The 19,060-nt window shown below is 41.6% G+C and overlaps 1 long non-coding RNA gene across 2 annotated transcripts in view; it reads right to left on the bottom strand.

Annotated features, from left to right (window-relative positions):
- LOC139177548 (uncharacterized) overlaps window positions 1–18,758 on the bottom strand; it is a 42,402-nt gene extending 23,644 nt beyond the window's left edge. For both annotated transcript variants that reach the window (XR_011561996.1, XR_011561997.1), the window contains exon 1: window positions 18,099–18,758. This is a non-coding gene — a long non-coding RNA (uncharacterized lncRNA). The remainder of the gene's footprint in view (window positions 1–18,098) is intronic.
- Window positions 18,759–19,060: the final 302 nt, after the last annotated feature.

The following is a 19,060-nucleotide window of genomic DNA, read 5'->3' as shown; positions in this document are numbered from 1 at the left end:
ACTTATGGGATGAATGAAGTACAGGACTGTGGGTGTGAAAAGATAGTGTAAGATGAAGTAGAACTAAACAAGGTTCATTTCAGGAGGAGTTTCTGAACAGGACTTGAAGATAAATAGCCTGAATAACTAGTGAGCCAAGTAGTTGTGATTTTACTATACTCTCTACCACCACCTCGCCCCTCCCTGCCCCCCACCAATGTTCTATTCTTAAAGAAAAAGTGAAGTCACTCAGTCATGTCCAACTCTTTGCGACCCCATGGACTGTAGCCCACCAGGCTCCTCTGTCCATGGGATTCTCCAGGCAAGAATACTGGAGTGGGTTGCCGTTTCCTTCTCCAGGGGATATTCCCGACCCAGGGATCAAACCCAGGTCTCCCACATTGTAAAGAAATTCTTAAAGAAACGCCTGGGTAAATAACACACTAATGAATAGAAATGCCAAATACCACTGATGAACATAGAGGCAAAAATTCTCAACAAAATTCTAGCAAACAGAATCCAACAGCATATTAAAAAGATCATACATCATGACCAAGTGGGCTTTACCTCAGGGATGCAAGGATTCTTCAATATTCACAAACCAATTAATGTGATACACCACATTAACGAACTGAAAGATAAAAGCCATATGATTATCTTAATCGATGCAGAGAAGGCTTTTGACAAAATGCAACACCCATTTATGGTTAAAAAAACTCTCCAGAAAGCAGGCATAGAAGGAACATACCTCAACATAATAAAAGCCATATGTGATAAACTCATAGCAAACATTATCCTCAATGGCGAAAAATTGAAAGCATTTCCCACTCTCACCCTCACCATTCAACATAGTTTTGGAAGTTTTAGCCACAGCAATAAGAAAAGAAAAAGAAATAAAAGGAATCCAGATTCAAAAAGAAGAAGTAAAACTCTCACTGTTTGCAGATGACATGATCCTCTACATAGAAAACCCTAAAGACACCACCAGAACACTACTAGAAGCTAGTCAATGAATATAGCAAAGTTTCAGGATATAAAATTAATACACATTAATTAATACACAAGGGATATCCCTTGCATGCCTATACACTAACTGAGAAAACAGAATGAGAAATTAAGGGAATGATCCCATTCACCATTGTGATGAAAAGAATAAAATACTTAGGAATAAATCTACCTAAAGAAACAGAAGACCTATATATAGAAAACAATAAACATTGATGAAAGAAATCAAAGATGACACAAATAGATGGAAAAATATACCACATTCATGAATCAGAGGAATCAATATATTGAAAATGAGTATACCACCCAAAGCAATCTATAGATTCAATGCAATCCCTATCAAGCCACCAACGGTATTTTTCACAGAACTAGTAACAGATAATTTCGTCATTTGTATGGAAATACAAAAAACCTTGAATACCCACAGCAACCTTGAGAAAGAAGAATGGAACTTGAGGAATCAATCTGCCTGACTTCAGACTATACTACAAAGCTACAGTCACCAAGATAGTATGGTACGGGCACAAAGACAGAAATATAGATCAATGGAACAAAATAGAAAGCCCAGAGATAAATCCACACACCTATGGACACCTTATCTTTGACAAAGGGGGCAAAAATATATAATGGGGAAAAGACAATCTTTTTAACAAGTGGTGCTGGGAAAACTGGTCACTCACCTGTAAAAAAATGAAATTAGAACACTTTCTAACACCATACACAAAAATAAACTCAAAATGGATTAAAGATCTAAATGTAACACCAGAAACTATAAAACTGCTAGAGGAAAACATAGGCAAAACACTCTCTGACATAAATCACAGCAAGATCCTGTATGACCCACCTCCCAGAGTAATGGAAATAAAAGCAAAAATAAACAAATGGGATCTAATTAAACTTAAAAGCTTTTGTACAACAAAGGAAAATATAAGCAAGGTGAAAAGACAGCCATAGGAATGGGAGAAAATAATAGCAAACGAAGCAACTGACAAAGAATTAATCCCAAAAATATACAAGCAACTCCTGCAGCTCAATTTCAGAAAAATAAACTACCCAACCAAAAAATGAGCCAAAGAACTAAACAGACATTTCTCCAAAGAAGACATACAGATGGCTAACAAACACATGAAAAGATGCTCAATATCACTCATTATCAGAGAAATGCAAATCAAAACCACAATGAGGTACCATCTCACGCCAGTCAGAATGGCTGCTATCAAAAAGTCTACCAACAGTAAATGCTGAAGAGGGTGTGGAGAAAAGGGAACCATCTTACACTGTTGGTGGGAATGCAAACTAGTACAACCACTATGGAGAACTGTGTGGAGATTCCTTAAAAAACTGGAAATAGAATTGCCATATGACCCAGCAATCCCACTGCTGGGCATACACACCGAGGAAACCAGAACTGAAAGAGACACTTGTACCCCAGTGTTCATCGCAGCACTGTTTACAATAGCCAGGAAATAGAAGCAACCTAGATGTCCATCAGCAGATGAATGGATAAGGAAGCTTTTGTATATATACAGAAAGGAATATTACTCAGCTGTTAAAAAGAACACATTTGAATCAGTTCTAATGAGGTGGATGAAACTGGAGCCTATTATACAGAGTGAAGTAAGTCAGAAAGAAAAACAGCAATACAGTATATTAAAATATATATATGAAATTTAGAAAGATAGTAACAATGACCCTATATGCAAGACAACAAAAGAGACACAGATATAAAGAATAGACTTTTGGACTCTGTGGGAGAAGGCGAGGGTGGGATGAATTGAGAGGATAGCATTGAAACATGTATATTACCATATGTGAAATAGATGATCAGTCCAAGTTCAATTCATGAAACAGGGCACTCAAAGCCAGTGTACTGGGACAACCCAGAGGGATGGGATGGGGAGGGAGGTGGGAGGGGGGTTCAAGACAGGGGGACACATGTATATCCTTGGTTGATTCATGTCAATGTATGGCAAAAACCACCACAATATTGTAAAATAATTATCCTCCAATTAAAATAAAGTGAAACAGGAAAGTGAAAAAGTTGGCTTAAAGCTCAACATTCAGAAAATGAAGACCATGGCATCTGGTCCCATCACTTCATGGGAAATAGATGGGGAAACAGTGGAAACAGTGTCAGACTTTATTTTGGGTGGCTCCAAAATCACAGCAGGTGGTAATTGCAGCCATGAAATTAAAAGACTCTTACTCTTTGGAAGGAAAGTTATGACCAACCTAGATAGCATATTCAAAAGCAGACATTACTTTGCCAACAAAGGTCCATCTAGTCAAGGCTATGGTTTTTCCAGGGGTCATGTATGGATGTGAGAGTTGGACTGTGAAGAAAGCTGAGCGCTGAAGAATTGCTGCTTTTGAACTGTGGTGTTGGAGAAGACTCTTGTGAGTCCCTTGGAGTGCAAGGAGATCCAACCAGTCCATCCTCAAGGAGACCAGTCCTGCGTGTTCATTGAAAGGACTGATGCTGAGGCTGAAACTCCAGTACTCTGGCCACCTCATGCAAAGAGTTAACTCATTGGAAAAGACCCTGATGCTGGGAGGGATTGGGGGCAGGAAAATAAGGGGACGACAGAGGATGAGATGGCTGGATGGCATCACTGACTCCATGGATATGAGTTTGAGTGAACTCCGGGAGTTGGTGATGGACAGGGAGGCCTGGCGTGCTGCGATTCATGGGGTTGCAAAGAGTCGGACACAACTGAGTGACTGAACTGAACTGAACTGAATTAAAATAAATTAATTAATTTAAACAAGAAGAAATGCCAAAGCTTCAAGTGATAAACTGAAGGAGAGAAGAGCTTATGCATAGGAAGGGAGAAAAAGAAAAGAAACAGGGAGGGAGGGAGGAAGGAAGAGAAGTGTGAAAAAGAAAAAGTGAAAAGAAGGGAGGATGGAAGGAATTAAACATCATTATAAAAAATAAGAAAACTTAGGTAGCATCTCAAGAAAATTACTTATTTCTTAACTAAAAGTGGGTGTGGTTAATATAAAACCTCAAAGAGAAGAAAATATGGGACAAATGGACCCACATAAGTAGCAATGCATGTCTGCATGCTCAGTCACTTCAGTCATGTCCAACTCTTTTGTGACCCCATAGACTGTAGCCCACCAGACTTCTCTGTCAATGGGATTCTCCAGGCAAGAATACTGGAGTGGGTCACCATCCCCTCCTCCAGGGGATCTTCCTGACCCAGGGATCGAACCCCCATCTCTTACATCAGCAAGAGGGTTCTTTACCACCAGAACCACTGGGAAGCCCGTAAGAAGCACACTCTCATCTATTGAATACATTCAAGTTTCCTGTTTGATTCTATCATTCACTCTGGAGCCTTTAGGAAAATCCATTGGCCTTGCCTGTCCGTTTATCCATAGGGCATGCAGATCAGTTGGAGAACACGGCTGAGTGTATGAGTGTGGGCAGTGGACAATGGGTCAAGGGACATCTTTCTGAAGGAGCTTTGTCTCCTGTTTGTCCTGCCACAGGATAAGGGAGGGAGAACAAAAGGGGAGGAGAGAAGGAAGAAAGAAAACCATACCCTGTTTGATAATGAAGATCACAGCACTCAAGATCTGAGCTAAAATGCATAGATGAAAGTTTAAGACATATTTTCTGAAATATTCTATACATCACATGCACTGAATCGGTACCGCAATCTCCTAGGTACTGTCAGCTAAAAGGTGGAAAGGGAAGCATTGAAATGAGACTACATATTTTGCTCCTTGAGGCCTATTTCTGCACTGAGAATGTCCTTAGATAAAGCTGCCTTTTGGATACAGCAAAATCAAACAACTGGGAAGCCCCTCAGGGGGGCATTTGGTCCTGTTCATTGGATGAGCAAAGATTCAGAGAGGTGAAATGATATAGCCAAGTTCTCAGAGCTAGCAAGTGTTAGTCGCTGACTCTGTGACCCCAGGGACTGTAGCTCACCTGGCTCCCCCATCTAGAAAATTCTCCAGGCAAGAATACTGGAGTGGGTTGCCCTCCCCTTCTCCAAAAGATCTTCCCAACCCAAGGATCAAACCCAAGTCTCCTGTACTGCAGGCAGATTTTTTACTGTCTGAACCACCAGGGAGGCCCAGGGGTAAGAGCTGAATAGAGGCTGCCCAGCTCCCAGGCTGACTTACTTTGCACAGAATCTCTAGATCAGGATCACTGATTTGTAAAAAAAAAAAAAAGAAAGAAAGAAAGAAAGAAATCTTGAGCAGCAAAAGGAACATCAGGAGACCACTTGCTAAAAATGGGCAAGCAGAGTGACTGTCTAGACTAGGAAAAGAAACATAGTTGCCAGAATCACCAGATGGAAAGGGAAGTTATTAAAACTCAATTTTACTATTCTATTGATTTAAGCAAGAATAGAGCAGCAGGATAGGTTTGCCCAGAGATGCTAGAATTACTACGCTAGAACTACTGTCTACGTAATTCAGGCTACGGAATTACTAGTAGAAAGTAGCCCATAACATAAATGCTCATTTTGCACAAGTTCAAAGAGAACTGATTTTCACTGCAATCTGTTAAGGAAAAAAGAGATGACATTTTAGCACTAGCTGCCATCAGCTGCAAGTACTGATATTCTGGAAACAATGCAAATGATTGACACGGCAAAGCCCCAGATTGGAATGGGTCCTGGGTGCTTAATGCATTTTGTAACTTGGTTATGACTTCAAGGAAGTTGTCAGCATGTTCTAAGCAAATGGCTCACAGGGCAGCACATTCAGGATTTATCAGGGTTAGGTTGCTAGGTGTAAATTGTGTCAAGTCAGTCAATTCAGCCGCTCAGTCACGTCTGACTCCTTGCAACCCCATGGACTGCAGCACACCAGGTCTCCCTGTCCATCACCAACTCCCAGAGTTTACTTAAACTCATGTCCATTGAGTTGATGATGCCATGCAACCATGTCATCCTCTGTCATCCCCTTCTCTCACCTTCAATCTTTCCCAGCATCAGGGGCTTTTCAAATGAGTCAGTTCTTCACAGTTCGTAGATTGTGTAGATGTTTGCAAATGCTGATATGTGTATGAGTTCCTCAAGGACAAGATGGAAATTAAAAAGAATGGGGAAACTTACCAATGGATGCAGGCAGACCTAGAATTTGAGATTATTACAATAGCCCTCGATGTTGCAGTCCCAAACAATGAGATTTGGTTGAAGTTTACCAACAGCATTGCTAAGCTGCCAGATTTCTAAGCCATGGATCAAAATCTATACTTTTTTGTTTGCTTATGTTCATTTTTGAGTCAAGAAATAGGTCTTTTTATGAAACTGTGAAATGGAATAACTCCTGCCATATCGATAAACAAGGATGTCACAGCTATCTGAGATTCTGGCCCTCCACGCGTAAGCCGGTGAGTCCTAAGGGAATTCAAGAAGAACCTGCTGGCAAGCTACAGTGCCTACAGACACTCTTTACAGACAGGTGGGGGTGGGGAGGGGGTATAAAAACACAGGATGCTGGCCCCAAATAGCTGAGATGCATATGAAAGAAGTGATTTCAATAAACCCAGAGGCTTGCATTTTCCCATATACGGAAGAGGACTAAATGCTTTGATATATCTGGTTTTCCTTAATTAACGGTAATCTTTTGATATTCAGACTACCTGCCCCTTGCAGCAAACTTCTATATAACCTGACCTCTTCCCCCACCTCCTCAGAGCAATTTCTCAGGGCTACCTGAGTTGCTGCCTCCTGGGCTTAAAGTTCTAAGAACTCCTGCTGAATAAAACAAAACTCTTAACTTTCTTCTTGGGCCTCCCTGGGGGCTCAGTGGTAAAGAATCCTCCTGCCAACAGAGGAGACACAGGTTCAATCCCTGGTCTGGGAAGATCCCATATGATGCGGAGCAGCTAAGCCCATGTGCCGCCAACTATGGCAACTGTGCCCTAGAGCCAGGGACCCACAACCACTGAGCCCACATGCGTAACTACTGAAACCTGCACTCCACAACAAGAAAAGACTGCAATGAGCAGGCTGCACAGCGCAACTGGAGAGCAGTCCCTGCTCAGCGCAACGAGAGGAAATCCCACGGACACCAACGAAGACCCTGCACAACTAACAACAAGTAAAATTAAATAAAAAGAGCCTGTGGTTAAAAAAAGAAGAAATAGGTCTTCTTGACATGGTTACAAAATTAAAAAAAAAAGCCGGGGGAGGGGGGTGCAATTCAGAAAAATCCCCTGAAGAGCATCTTCCTATCCACAGCCTGCCGGTTACTTTAATAAGTGAATAGGTTTCAGGTGGTCCTGGTATTGCTGTTATTGGAGTCACACCACCAAGCAAGACCCTGGAGACCAAGTTTCTCCACACCCTTGGCAGAAGTCCATTCACAGTGACTGCTGACAGTGTGTATCTGTGAAGACGGAGCAAGGGACCAAAGATAGCCAGCTGGAATATTCTGAAAGCAAACGCTTTCTTCAAAAGACATCAAATACTAGCAAAATATATCAACCCGGCTACCACTGTGAGCCCCCAAATATTCGTTCACTCTTTGGTGTCCCATTTTCATAATCAAAGCCTTAACACCATGTTGAAAAGAGAATTTGCTGGATAGGATTATAACAATAAGGAAAATTTTAACAGGAACATAAAACCTTAAAACTCCTATAAATCTGCTGGATACTGAGGTCAGGACAAAAGAGAGAAAGGAATGAGGAGAATTTGCCAGGTACTTGATGCAGAGACGAAACACATCCAGGAAAAGTCTACGGCATATTTCATTCTCTTGTGAAAAATACCCAATAGAGGGCTTGCTCAGAGAAGATTCTAAACAGAACTCATTTGACAATTTTTGCAGTAGGCAAAATACCTTCAATTAATTAGAAAGGCAAAACCATGTGTGCACATATACAAACTGCAGATGTGCAGAAATAAATACCATCTTGGGCTGGCCCAGATCCAGGTAAACATGGGCCCTGAAGACCTCCCTAATTTCAGTGGACTGAAGTCTGGAAAAGTGATTAACTATCTAAATGCAAGTGTAACTGCTCCATGCCCCCAGAGAATGCGGGGAGAGAAAAGAAGGCTCTTACATCCTAATTAAAAGTCCGAGCTTTTGCCCCATGGAATGCAAGACCGCTTTGGACACAGGAAACTGTTCTTTATCCAGCTACACTCATAAAGCTGTCAATAAGTTGAGAAAGTGGCCTTGATGGTGTGAAAAAAAAAAGAAAAAAAAAACCTCTCTTAGAGCACTGGCTGCTAATAAAATTCTTTTCTGTTCAATGAAGTCCAGCAAATCATCTAGGATCATATAAATAGCAAATTTAACAGCAAATTAGCAAGGCTTATAAAATATATGACCACTTAGGCAGCAAGGAAAGCCAAAAATCAAGGTTGGAGAATTACTAAATTATGGTTAAAAGATATCTTTCTTTCTTTTGATGCCTTTCATTGAAAGTCTTTAAAAATCTATTTTGAGAGAACTAAACTGCTTTTCAAAGGGGACATTATTAAACTAGCTGTGTTTGATAGGGTCAGGACCTCTCACCCTTGATAACTACCCAAAAATAAGTAATGACCTGCACAGCATGAGAGATCTGTGCAGAGCATCCAGGCCTCCCGGGTCCAGTGTACCATCTTCTGGTTTCTGGTAAGGATTTTAGACTTTGGCACAAAGTCATCGTGGTTACGAAGAAAATGTGGCCCTGTCTCTACACTTTCTAATACCTTCAGAAAAATAAAATAGCTACTTCCCTTTATGAAACTGGCAACCATTTAAAGAGTTTCTGACAAAACGAGGAGCCAGACTCTAAAGAAGTCATTAAAACAATTCATACATTAATACCTGGAGATCTAGCTTAAATTCTCGATTTTCATCCCTCCCCCCCCCCCGCTCCCCGTTAAAGAGATTCTCATTAGTTGTGCCCTAGAACACAGGTAGCGTCATTATTAAACTGGCCCCTTCCTGATGTTTCATGGAAGGTTATAGAGACTCTTTATGAGGACCAAATTCTCAAAGCTGGTAACTTTGCAATAAAGTTCTTTTCACCAAATCTTGGCACACACAATCTATGCTTGGCTCTGAAACATTTTTAGAAAAATTTACACAGGAAAAAATTCAACACTTTTGAAGTTTCCATCTTTATTAAGTATTGGAATAGTTGATGTGTTAAAGGTAAGTTCTCAGCTGGTTATTCTAAGGTATTGCTGTGATTCCCAAACTTTTAGTGACTTGACATAATGATAAAATTGAACACATATATTGAGAACTTGTTGTCATTGTTTAATCACTAAGTTGTGTATGACCCTTTGTGACCCCGTGGACTGTGTCCCGCCAGGCTCCTCTGTCCGTGGGATTCTCCAGGCAAGAATACTGGAGTGAGTTGCCATTCCCATCTCCAGGGAATCGTCCTGATTCAGGGATCAAACTCATGTCTCCAGCATTAACAGGTAGATTCTTTACTGCTGAGCCACCAGGGAAGCCCTGAGAACTTCTTAAGAGCCCCCAAATTATGCTAAGTGTTAAGGATACAAAAGCTCTCTAGGAGATCCACTCTTGGTTGAGGGGGACACAGAAACAGAAAAAAGTTGAATAACAAGGAAATAAGCATGTGATTAGCCACCAAAATGAAGATGGGAAGAGTAGAACCAATGACCAACTTAGAAGAAACAGACCAAACAGACCATGCAGTTGGACACCAACTTCAAATTCAGAGCATATCATAGGTCAGGCTGCTATAATAAAAATGCCACAGACTGGGTAAATTTAAACCACAAACATTTATTTCTCAGTTCTGGAGGCTGAAAGGTCAAGGCACCAGCAGATTGAGTGTTTAGTGAGAACCCACTTCCTGGTTCATTGACAGCTGTCTTCTCACTGTGTCCTCATATGGCAGAAGAGGTGGTCCCTGGGGTCCCTTTTCTAAGGGCACTCATCCCATTCACGAGGACTCCACCCTTATGACTTCATCTCCAAATGCCCAACCTCCAAATGCCATCACTTTGGGGATTAGGATCTCAACTTATGGATTGGGAAGGGATAAAAACATTCAGTCTATAAAAGGGGGGGTTCCAAAATCATGCTTTGTTGTTGTTCAGTCACTACATTGTGTCTGAGTCTTTGCAACCCCATGGACTGCATCATGCCAGGCTCCTCTGCCATTTACCACCTCCCAGAGTTTACTCAGATTCATGTCCATTGGGTCGATGACACTATCTAACCATCTCAACTTCTGCCACCCACTTCTCCTCCTGCCCTCAATCTTTCTCAACAAGTCAGCTCTTTGCATCGGGTGGCCAAAGTATTGGAGCTTCAGCATCAGTCCTTCCAATGAGTATTCAAGGTTGATTTCCTTTAGGATTGACTGGGTTGATCTCCTCACGGTCCAAGGGACTCTCAAAAGTCTTATTGAGCACCACAATTTGAAAGCATCAGTTCTTCATCAGTTCTTCAAAATCATGCTTAGGTCTGATAACTCACAGAAAGCTGTCATACTCACAGTTATGGTTAATTATAGGGAAAGAACACAGATTAAAATCAGCCAAGGGAAGGGACACCAAGGGTAGAGTCCAGGAAATTTCCAAATGCAAAGCTTCTGGTTATCCTGTCCCTGTGCACTTGTGGATGGAGTCAAATCCTCCCAGTTGCTGTGTGTGATAATATGCCAGGTGTACAACCAACCTAGCATGCTCACCTCAGCCTTTGGTGTCCAGAGTTTCTACTGTGACTCAATCTCAAGCCACCTACATGACTGACCTTTACTACCCAGCTTCTCCCTGAGGTGGGGTCACTCCCTTTGGTCTCCAGCCCCTCCAGGGGCCAGAACTGATGCCACATAAGGCCTCAACATGAATCACATTATTAAGACTGTCCAGTGGCCAGAGCCCCCAGGCAAACAAAGATACTTCCCTGAGGCAGGATATTAATCACTTTCCAATAGTTGAGGACAAAGGCCAGACACCCCTTTGGATAAGGTTAATTCTTCCTTAATCAGAAAGGTACAGAAACTCGACTATGGAAAGATCAGGGTAGACTGGAGTAATTAGAAAGGATATAGAAATTTCGTTCAGTACTTTAAACATTAAAGTGAATTACATGCTAATAATTTAGCATGGAAAAAATGGGAAAAAAATAGAATCATTGAGCAAGAAAGCAGGAAAACAGTCAGTAAAAGAGTATTTTTAGAAGATTAAAGTGATTATGAGCTCCACTTTTCCATCTCTCTCTTTCCACTCTCTTCCCAGGAAATCAGGTGTAGTCTCTCAGTCTCTTGTTGTTAAATAAGTTGGCAGGGCTCTAACTGACATGTCTAGACTTGAACTCCACCTAGAGCTGATCTAAAACTTCCACTGGGATGTCAAATGGACATCTCAAGAGAACTTGTCCTAGGCATCTCTCATCTCCATATGGTGCCATGAGTGATCCAGCTGCTCAAGATACCAAGCCATCCTCTCAACCAACATCCATCTAATCCAGAAGCAGTGACACCCCTAATTCAAATTTTTTCCTAAATTCAACCATAATAAGCCAATCCTACTGCCACAATCCAAGCCAAGTCATCATCATCTCTCATTTAGAGAGATGCTCGGGAGGTGCCTTCTTTCCCTTCACAACCCATTTATCCTCTGCCCAGCAGCCTGAGTGATCTCTATAGAGTATAAATCATACCATGTTATACCTGTGCTTAAAGCCCTTCAGTGGAAGCTCCCAACTCCTTTAAAATAATATACAAACTGCCACTATCACCCCCAAAACTTCGAAAAGCTTGACCACCTTAGATTTCATCTTGCATGGTTCTTTGCTGTCTTCCGGTCACACTGGCCATTCCTTGAACACAATGAGCTTCTTATAGCTGGGTCTCTACAGGCTATCTTCTCTCTCTTTGGAACACTTTTCTCTCGAATCTTCTGTTGGCTGGTATCTTCTTATCATCTGGGTCTTAGGTCAATGATAAACTCCACCAAGAGGTCTTCCTTGGCCATCCAATCTGAGTGGCAGCCACTTTCAATCACTATCAGAGCACCCTGTTTTAATTCCATCATAGCAAGCATCGCTTTATTGACTTGTTTGTGAATTTTGTTTGTTTACATGTCTATTGCTTTTCTCTCTTACTAGGATATAGGCAAGTAAAAAGTTGTCCCTTTTGCTTGCTTCTCTGTGTCTAGTTTCTACTACAGAGATGGACACATAGTATCTGTGTTCTCATCAGATCCTTATTGAATGAACAAGAAACAGTATTTTAAATTTATCATAGGCATTCAAAATAGTTAAGAAGGAAAAGCCTGTTTTTTTACACTCCTTCCTTCTCTGAATTCTTTTTTTGGTGTATGATTCCTCCTCTCCAACAGTAATTTTTAATTACTTTTATCCTCCACCTTATTATGACTGGCTTCTTCAAAGAAGCTAAGGCATCCATTTACTGTAAAATGTAAATGACTGATAAATGTGTTGAGGCCTTTGAAGTTGGAACAAAGTATGAAATCAGTGATTTTCAGACCATGACATTCCCAGACCATGTAAGGTGAAGTTTTCAGTCCCTCAATTCATCCAGTTTTTTTGTATTTGAGTACTTTTTCATGCTGAGCTTGCCAGAATACCTAGTTGCCTCGTATCTTTTTAAGTTAATGTTGATTACAGAAATGATTTTACAGACAAGTATCAATGGAATAGACCCTCGATGATAACCTTTGTAGCCAACTGAGCTGGGGAGTCTGGGATCTTCCTCTGTATCCTTAAATATGTGTCTACCTGAGTACACAGCCCTAGTTAGGGGAATAGGAAAAACAGAGGCACAAAGTATGTTAATGCTACTTTTGGAGGCCTTGTGAGATTCTAGACTAAACTTTAGGAAATAGTGGGAGTCAAAGGAAGGAGGTATTTTAAACAAACAACTGCAAAGGGCAACTGCTTGGAAACAAAGGACAACAAATAGAATAATCAGATGTGAGGCCAAGATATTGAGCCTTGTTGCAAAATGAACAGTAGGAAGTTTTGATGAATGTAGAAATATTGAGATGCATAGATAATCTTGTTAGGGAAAAATGTATCAAGATTGAAGTCATGGCAGAACCATCAGCCATAAATATCAAACAAGCAGTCAGGAAATATGAGAGTGGAGTTAGATGTAGCTTGAGGCTAGAGATCAGATACTGGTAAACCCCTGGCCACACCTGCATGTGGAAAGCCCCCAGTCGATATACTTGAGAAATTCCTAGTCCTGAAACAGGCACAAAGAGAAATATCGTAACTTGTGGTACAGACACAGAAAACTGTAGTCCCATAAATATGAATCACCAAGTATTTAATGACTTGAGACCCAGACATGAGGCTTGGGTGACATCGTGTTCTGAGCGGCAAAATCACCATGGTAACAAGCTATTTCTAGGTCCTGGTGTGGCTATTCCAACAGGGTAGATAATAAAAATCTGGGAGTCCCTTTGTTCAACTCTCTGCAGATCCACTAGCTTCAAATGGGCAGTCAACTGTCACAACTACCCTGGGTGCACACATGCCCATGAAGCACAGAAGGAAGAAACTGAAGATTCCTGCTCACTAAGACATAGTCTTTCTCTAGGCTGGTTTCCTATCATTTTTGATTCTTAATAAAGCTGATGTGTAGACATAGAAAGTGTTTCAGTCTCTCATTTCTAAAATACTTAAAATCCAGTGTTTGTGTTCCAGGATTCAAGCCTAAGACACTAAAATTTTATATTAAAAGTAATAAAACACTTTTATATAAAAAGTAAAAAAAAACATAAAGTCATCAGAAAAGAGAGATAAACAATAAATCTACACCCTCAACTTTCTCAAATGGGATTATATTAGAAGGCATGGGCTCCTGCCAGCCAATGAGGTAAAATTGACCTCATTCAAATGGAACCCTAGCTATTTCTGATCTTTTGCTGTCAGGGATTTTAAAACACTGCATTTAGGTTTCTTCACTTTGGCTTTCTTCTAACTTCACTGCTTATTCTAGGCTGATGACTACCCCAGGAGAATGACCCTCTGATGAGCCAATGACCTTCTGTCCGAGACCATGGAGGAGGCCCCACTGTCTCCTTTAGTCCAACTTGAGTTTCAGTTGCCTAGACCACCCACCAGTGGAGCTGGAAGTTAGAGTTCATGGTCCTGGAGAAAGCTGCCCAGAAACTGCTTCCTGGGAGTTGTTGACTGTCACACCCCTCCCTTGGCTTCTATCAGTGAAAGATGGGGGTCTCACTCAGTTACCATCCTTGTGCCTAGAGTAGGAAGCTACTCCTGGTCCCAGACTGAAGGTCTTGCCCTAGGACTGAGTACATCTCTGAGTGACTGTGGGTTGATGAACACTACCCTCTATCCTGAAAAGAGAACCCCACCCTAATCCCTGGAACCTGGGAAAGTCACCTCATATGGCAAAAAAGACTCTTGAGAGTCCCTTGGACAGCAAGGAGATCAAACCAGTCAATCCTAAAAGAAATTGACCCTGAATATTCATTGGAAGGACTGAAGCTGAAGCTGAAGTTCCAGTACTTTGGCCACCTGATGTGAAGAGCTGACTCCCTGAAAGAGACCCTGATGCAGGAAATGACTGAAGGCAAAAGGAGGAGGAGGGCAACCAAGGATGAGATGGTTAGATAGCATCACCAACTCAATGGACATTAATTTGAGCAAACTCTGGGAGATTGTGGAGGACAGTGGAGCCTGGCACGCCACCGTCCATGGGGTTGCAGAGAGTCAGACATGACTTAGCCACTGAACAACAACAACATGGAAGAAAACATATTTTGCAGATGCTATTAAATATCTTGATATGACCAGATTATCCTGGATTAAGAGGATTTAGGGGTGGGCCCTAAATGCACTATAAAAGTGGAGCAGAAAGAGATTACAGCACAGAAGAAGGGAACGCATGTGATGACACAAGCAGAGATGGGAGAGATGTTTCCACAAACCAAGGAACAACCACCACCAACCACCAGCAGCCGGAAGAGATTATAAACAGATTGTTCTTTAAAGTCCCTGAGGGAGGGTGGCCCTTCTGACACCTTGATTTCAGCCCAGAGATATTGATTTCAGACTTCCAGCTTCCAAATCAGTGAGAATAGAAATGTCTGTTGTTTTAAGATACTAAGTTTATGGTAATATGTTACTGCAGGCAGTGTATTGAATATAGTGAATACAGGTAAAACAGTCATTGAAACAGAAACAAGATGTACCACTTCAAGAAAAATGCCTTCCCTACCCAAGCACCCAGCAGAACAGACACAACATTATCCAATACCTGGAAAGTTATGACCAACCTAGACAGCATATTAAAAAGCAGAGACATTACTTTGCCAACAAAGTCCGTCTAATCAAGGCTATGGTTTTTCCAGTGGTCATGTATGGATGTGAGAGTTGGACTATAAAGAAAGCTGAGCACCGAAGAATTGATGCTTTTGAACTGTGGTGTTGGAGAAGACTCTTGAGAGTCCCTTGGACTGCAAGGAAATCCAACCAGTTTATCCTAAAGGAGATCAGTCCTGGGTGTTCATTGGAAGGACTGATGATGAGGCTGAAACTCCAATACTTTGGCCACCTGATGTGAAGAGCTGACTCATTGGAAAAGACCCTGATGCTGGGAAAGACTGAGGGCAGGAGGAGAAGGGGACAACAGAGGATGAGATGGTTGGATGGCATCATTGACTTGATGGACATGGGTTTGGGTGGACTCCGGGAGTTGGTAATGGGCAGGGAGGCCTGGCGTGCTGCGGTTCATGGAGTCACAAAGAGTTGGACATGACTGAGCAACTGAACTGAATTGTATTTTGTTCAAGGGCAAGGCTATTCAATTCCAGCTATGAAAAGAAATATATGTACAAGTACCCAATGCTTGATGTACATTATAAGGATTTTTTCCCATTTTTTTTTTTGCAAGTAGAATGTAAGTATAATCTTAAAAAGCTATTTGATATTTAAGATTTTGATTTAATATAAACTACCTAAAACAGCCAGTAGTGGCTCAAACTTGAAAAAAGTACTACTATTTTCCCCCTATTTTTATGACATGTGTATTGAGAACTACAGAAAAGCTCTAAAAAAATAAAAACTGACACTATAGGTGATTTCTTTGCCTTGAAATACACAGTTAATTAATTTTTCCTCCACTCTTTGTTCCTCCACTCTTTGCATGTATAAATATTTTTATTGCAAAGTAAGGACTGTAAGATCTTCTACAATCTTTTAGTTTACGGCTCAATAATGTGACATTTTGTGATTATTTTCCTTTCTCATTAAATTCTCATCCAAAGCATGTTTTCATAACCACATAGAGTTTTTCATCTTTGGATCTTACCATGAGGATTTTAATTTTTACATAATCCCTCCATCGGTCTAATTACATATCTATTTACCTTTGAAAATATGCTTAGAAGCTCATTACGCTTTCTTTTAGTATTTTATGGTGTCTGGTCTGTTAAGAGTGTTAATGCACCCGGAATTTATTTTAATATATGATTTGGCAGCATGATCTAATCTTCCCTCCCCCAAATGGCTCAGCAGTTATGAGTCAACAAGTTGTGAGATGACTTTTTAATGAAGGATGCTTTCTCCACTAGTTTGACACATACTAACTTCTGATTTATGTTTCTAGGCTTACTCCTGAAAGTGAGTTAGTCACTCAGTCATGTCCAACTCTTTGTGGCCCTATGGACTATAGCCCGCCAGGCTCCTCTACAGGTGGAATTCTCCAGGCAAGAATACTGGAGTGGGTCGTGATTCCCTTCTCCAGGGGATCTACCCACCCCAGAGATTGAACCCAGGTCTCCCGCATAGTAAGCAGATTCTTTACTGCCTGAGCCACCAGGGAGGCTTACTCCTGATATTGTATTCTGCTCCACTGGCCACTTTGTGTATTCCTCATCATAAAAAATTACAGAAACTTTATATGATTGAACAACTCCCTCCTCATAACTGTTATTTTTCAAAACCATCTCAGTTCTTCTGAGGCATTCAATTTGGTCAAATTCAACATTTTAAATGATAACATTTTAATGAAAAACTACTTTTTAATTGCAGGGGTTCACTCGGAGATGACAAAGTATATTTACAGATCCTGTTATCTAAGAATAAGTTTTCTAACGATTTATGAAGGTTTTCTCTTCTTCATCCTCAAATGTTTTCCCCCAGCAATAAGCTCCCTCTCCAGCATAAATAATTGACCCTTTCCTGGATTATTTTAATCAGCAAATAAACACAATTTACTTTCTATCTTCATTGGGGGGGGTGGGGGATTATCCCAAACTCCACACTCTCATATCTCTCTTTCCTTGCACGTTAAAGCCTTTGGGGGTAGAGTCTCAGATGTAGAAAACAAACTTTGGTTACCTGGGATGGAGAGAGGGATAAATTGGGAGATTGGGACTGACATACACACTACTATATATAAAATAGATAGGTAACAAGGACCTACCATATAGCCCAGAGAACTCTGCTCAGTACTCTGTAATGGCCTATATGGGAAAAGACTGAAAAAAGAGTAGATACATGTATACACATAACTGCTTCACTTTGCTGTACACCTGAAACTAACTCAACATTGTAAATCAACTATACTCCAATAATGGAGAAGGAAACAGCAACCCACTCCAGTATTCTTGCCTGGGAAATTCCATGGACAGAGGAGCCTGGCGGGCTACAGTCCCTGGGGTGGTGAAGGGTCGGACATGACTTAGCGACTAAACAACAAATACTCCAATAAAAACTGGAAAAACAAAAAACAAAAAAACCTTTGGTGAGAGCTGTCTGCAGTCTGCAGTGGCTACCACTTATTCACATCTCATTTACTGTTTAACATACTTAAAAGGAGATTTTTCTCCATGAAATCACTTTGTTAACACCAGAAATTAACACAACGTTGTAAATCGATTATACTTCAATTTAAAAAGGAAAAAAAAAAGTTTTAAAAAAGGTAACAAAAAAACCCCTAGATTCTTCTCACAATGGTCATCCACCATGATTTCTGAAAGGACATCAAAAACCTCATTTCTGACCTCCCAACAGTAGGCCCCTGGCTGCTAGGAAACGCTCAGCTCCTAGCTCCTGGAGTTCCACCAGCAATGCTCCTCCTCCGACCTCATCACAGGCCAAGCCCATGAACAATTCACAGGAAATAAACACAGAATCTGGGTAATAAAATAAAGTCTTACCTTTCTTTTCCTCTGTGCGGAGTCTAGTCTCTCTGGCTCACAGCGGGCAGCGGGCAGCAGAGGCCTTGTATCCGGATCTTCAGTCCAGAGTTCCTGATGCAAAACAGGCTACACCTGCACCTTAGCTACAGGGGTGGGGCGTGTGCAGAAGCTCCGCCCACAAGGCTCCATCCAAGATGGCGGCCACGGGCCGTGTGCAGAGACGCTCTGCCTGTCCCTGAGATCTCGCCCCACCTCGCGACAACCCAGTCGACTCTCCCAGCCTAAAAGCAGAAAGACCCTTGTGGAGTACCGACTCAGGAAGGTCAGTAACAAATGGGGAGGGAGGAGGGAGGAGGGTTCAGGCTGGGGAACACATGTATACCTGTGGCGGATTCATTTTGATATTTGGCAAAACTAATACAATTATGTAAAGTTTAAAAATAAAATTTAAAAAAATTAAAAAAAATAAAAACAAAAAAGAAAAAAAAACAAAATGCTGACACCCTAGGTGGGACAGGCTGGCCTTATTCACCTGCACTCCTCCCTAGGTTCCAGGCCCACCCTGACTCCAGCCGGGAACATAGCGGAGGCTTTGGGAGCTTCCTCTGATCCCAGAGGACACTGTGACTGAGTGGAATGCGACTGCCTGGGGCCAAATCCAGAGCAGCTCTGCCCAGGAACCTGGTGCTAGGGTGTGGCGCAAGCAGGCCTTAGACCCTAGTAGTCCCCCTTGAGGGGACCACATTGTGACATATTTGGGGTTGGAGACTGAAATGACATGACTGCATTTGGCTGCCTCTGGCTGGCTTTCCCATGGTGTCAACCCCAGGGACGGAGGGAACCAAGGGCAAGAGGGAGACAGGGCAGCCTTGCCTGCAGTATCGCTGGGAGTGTGGTCGTCTCTACCTCTCTATGCTACACCAGTGCGATGTGTCCTCTTTGCTCACCTCCAGGGGTCAATGGTAGCATCCTCCATGGTC

Source organism: Bos indicus, chromosome 19 (assembly GCF_029378745.1).
Source record: "Bos indicus isolate NIAB-ARS_2022 breed Sahiwal x Tharparkar chromosome 19, NIAB-ARS_B.indTharparkar_mat_pri_1.0, whole genome shotgun sequence".
In the NCBI taxonomy this organism is placed as follows: domain Eukaryota; kingdom Metazoa; phylum Chordata; class Mammalia; order Artiodactyla; family Bovidae; genus Bos; species Bos indicus.
Note: the sequence above shows the minus strand (reverse complement) of the source record. Positions and strands in the feature narration are given on the sequence as shown.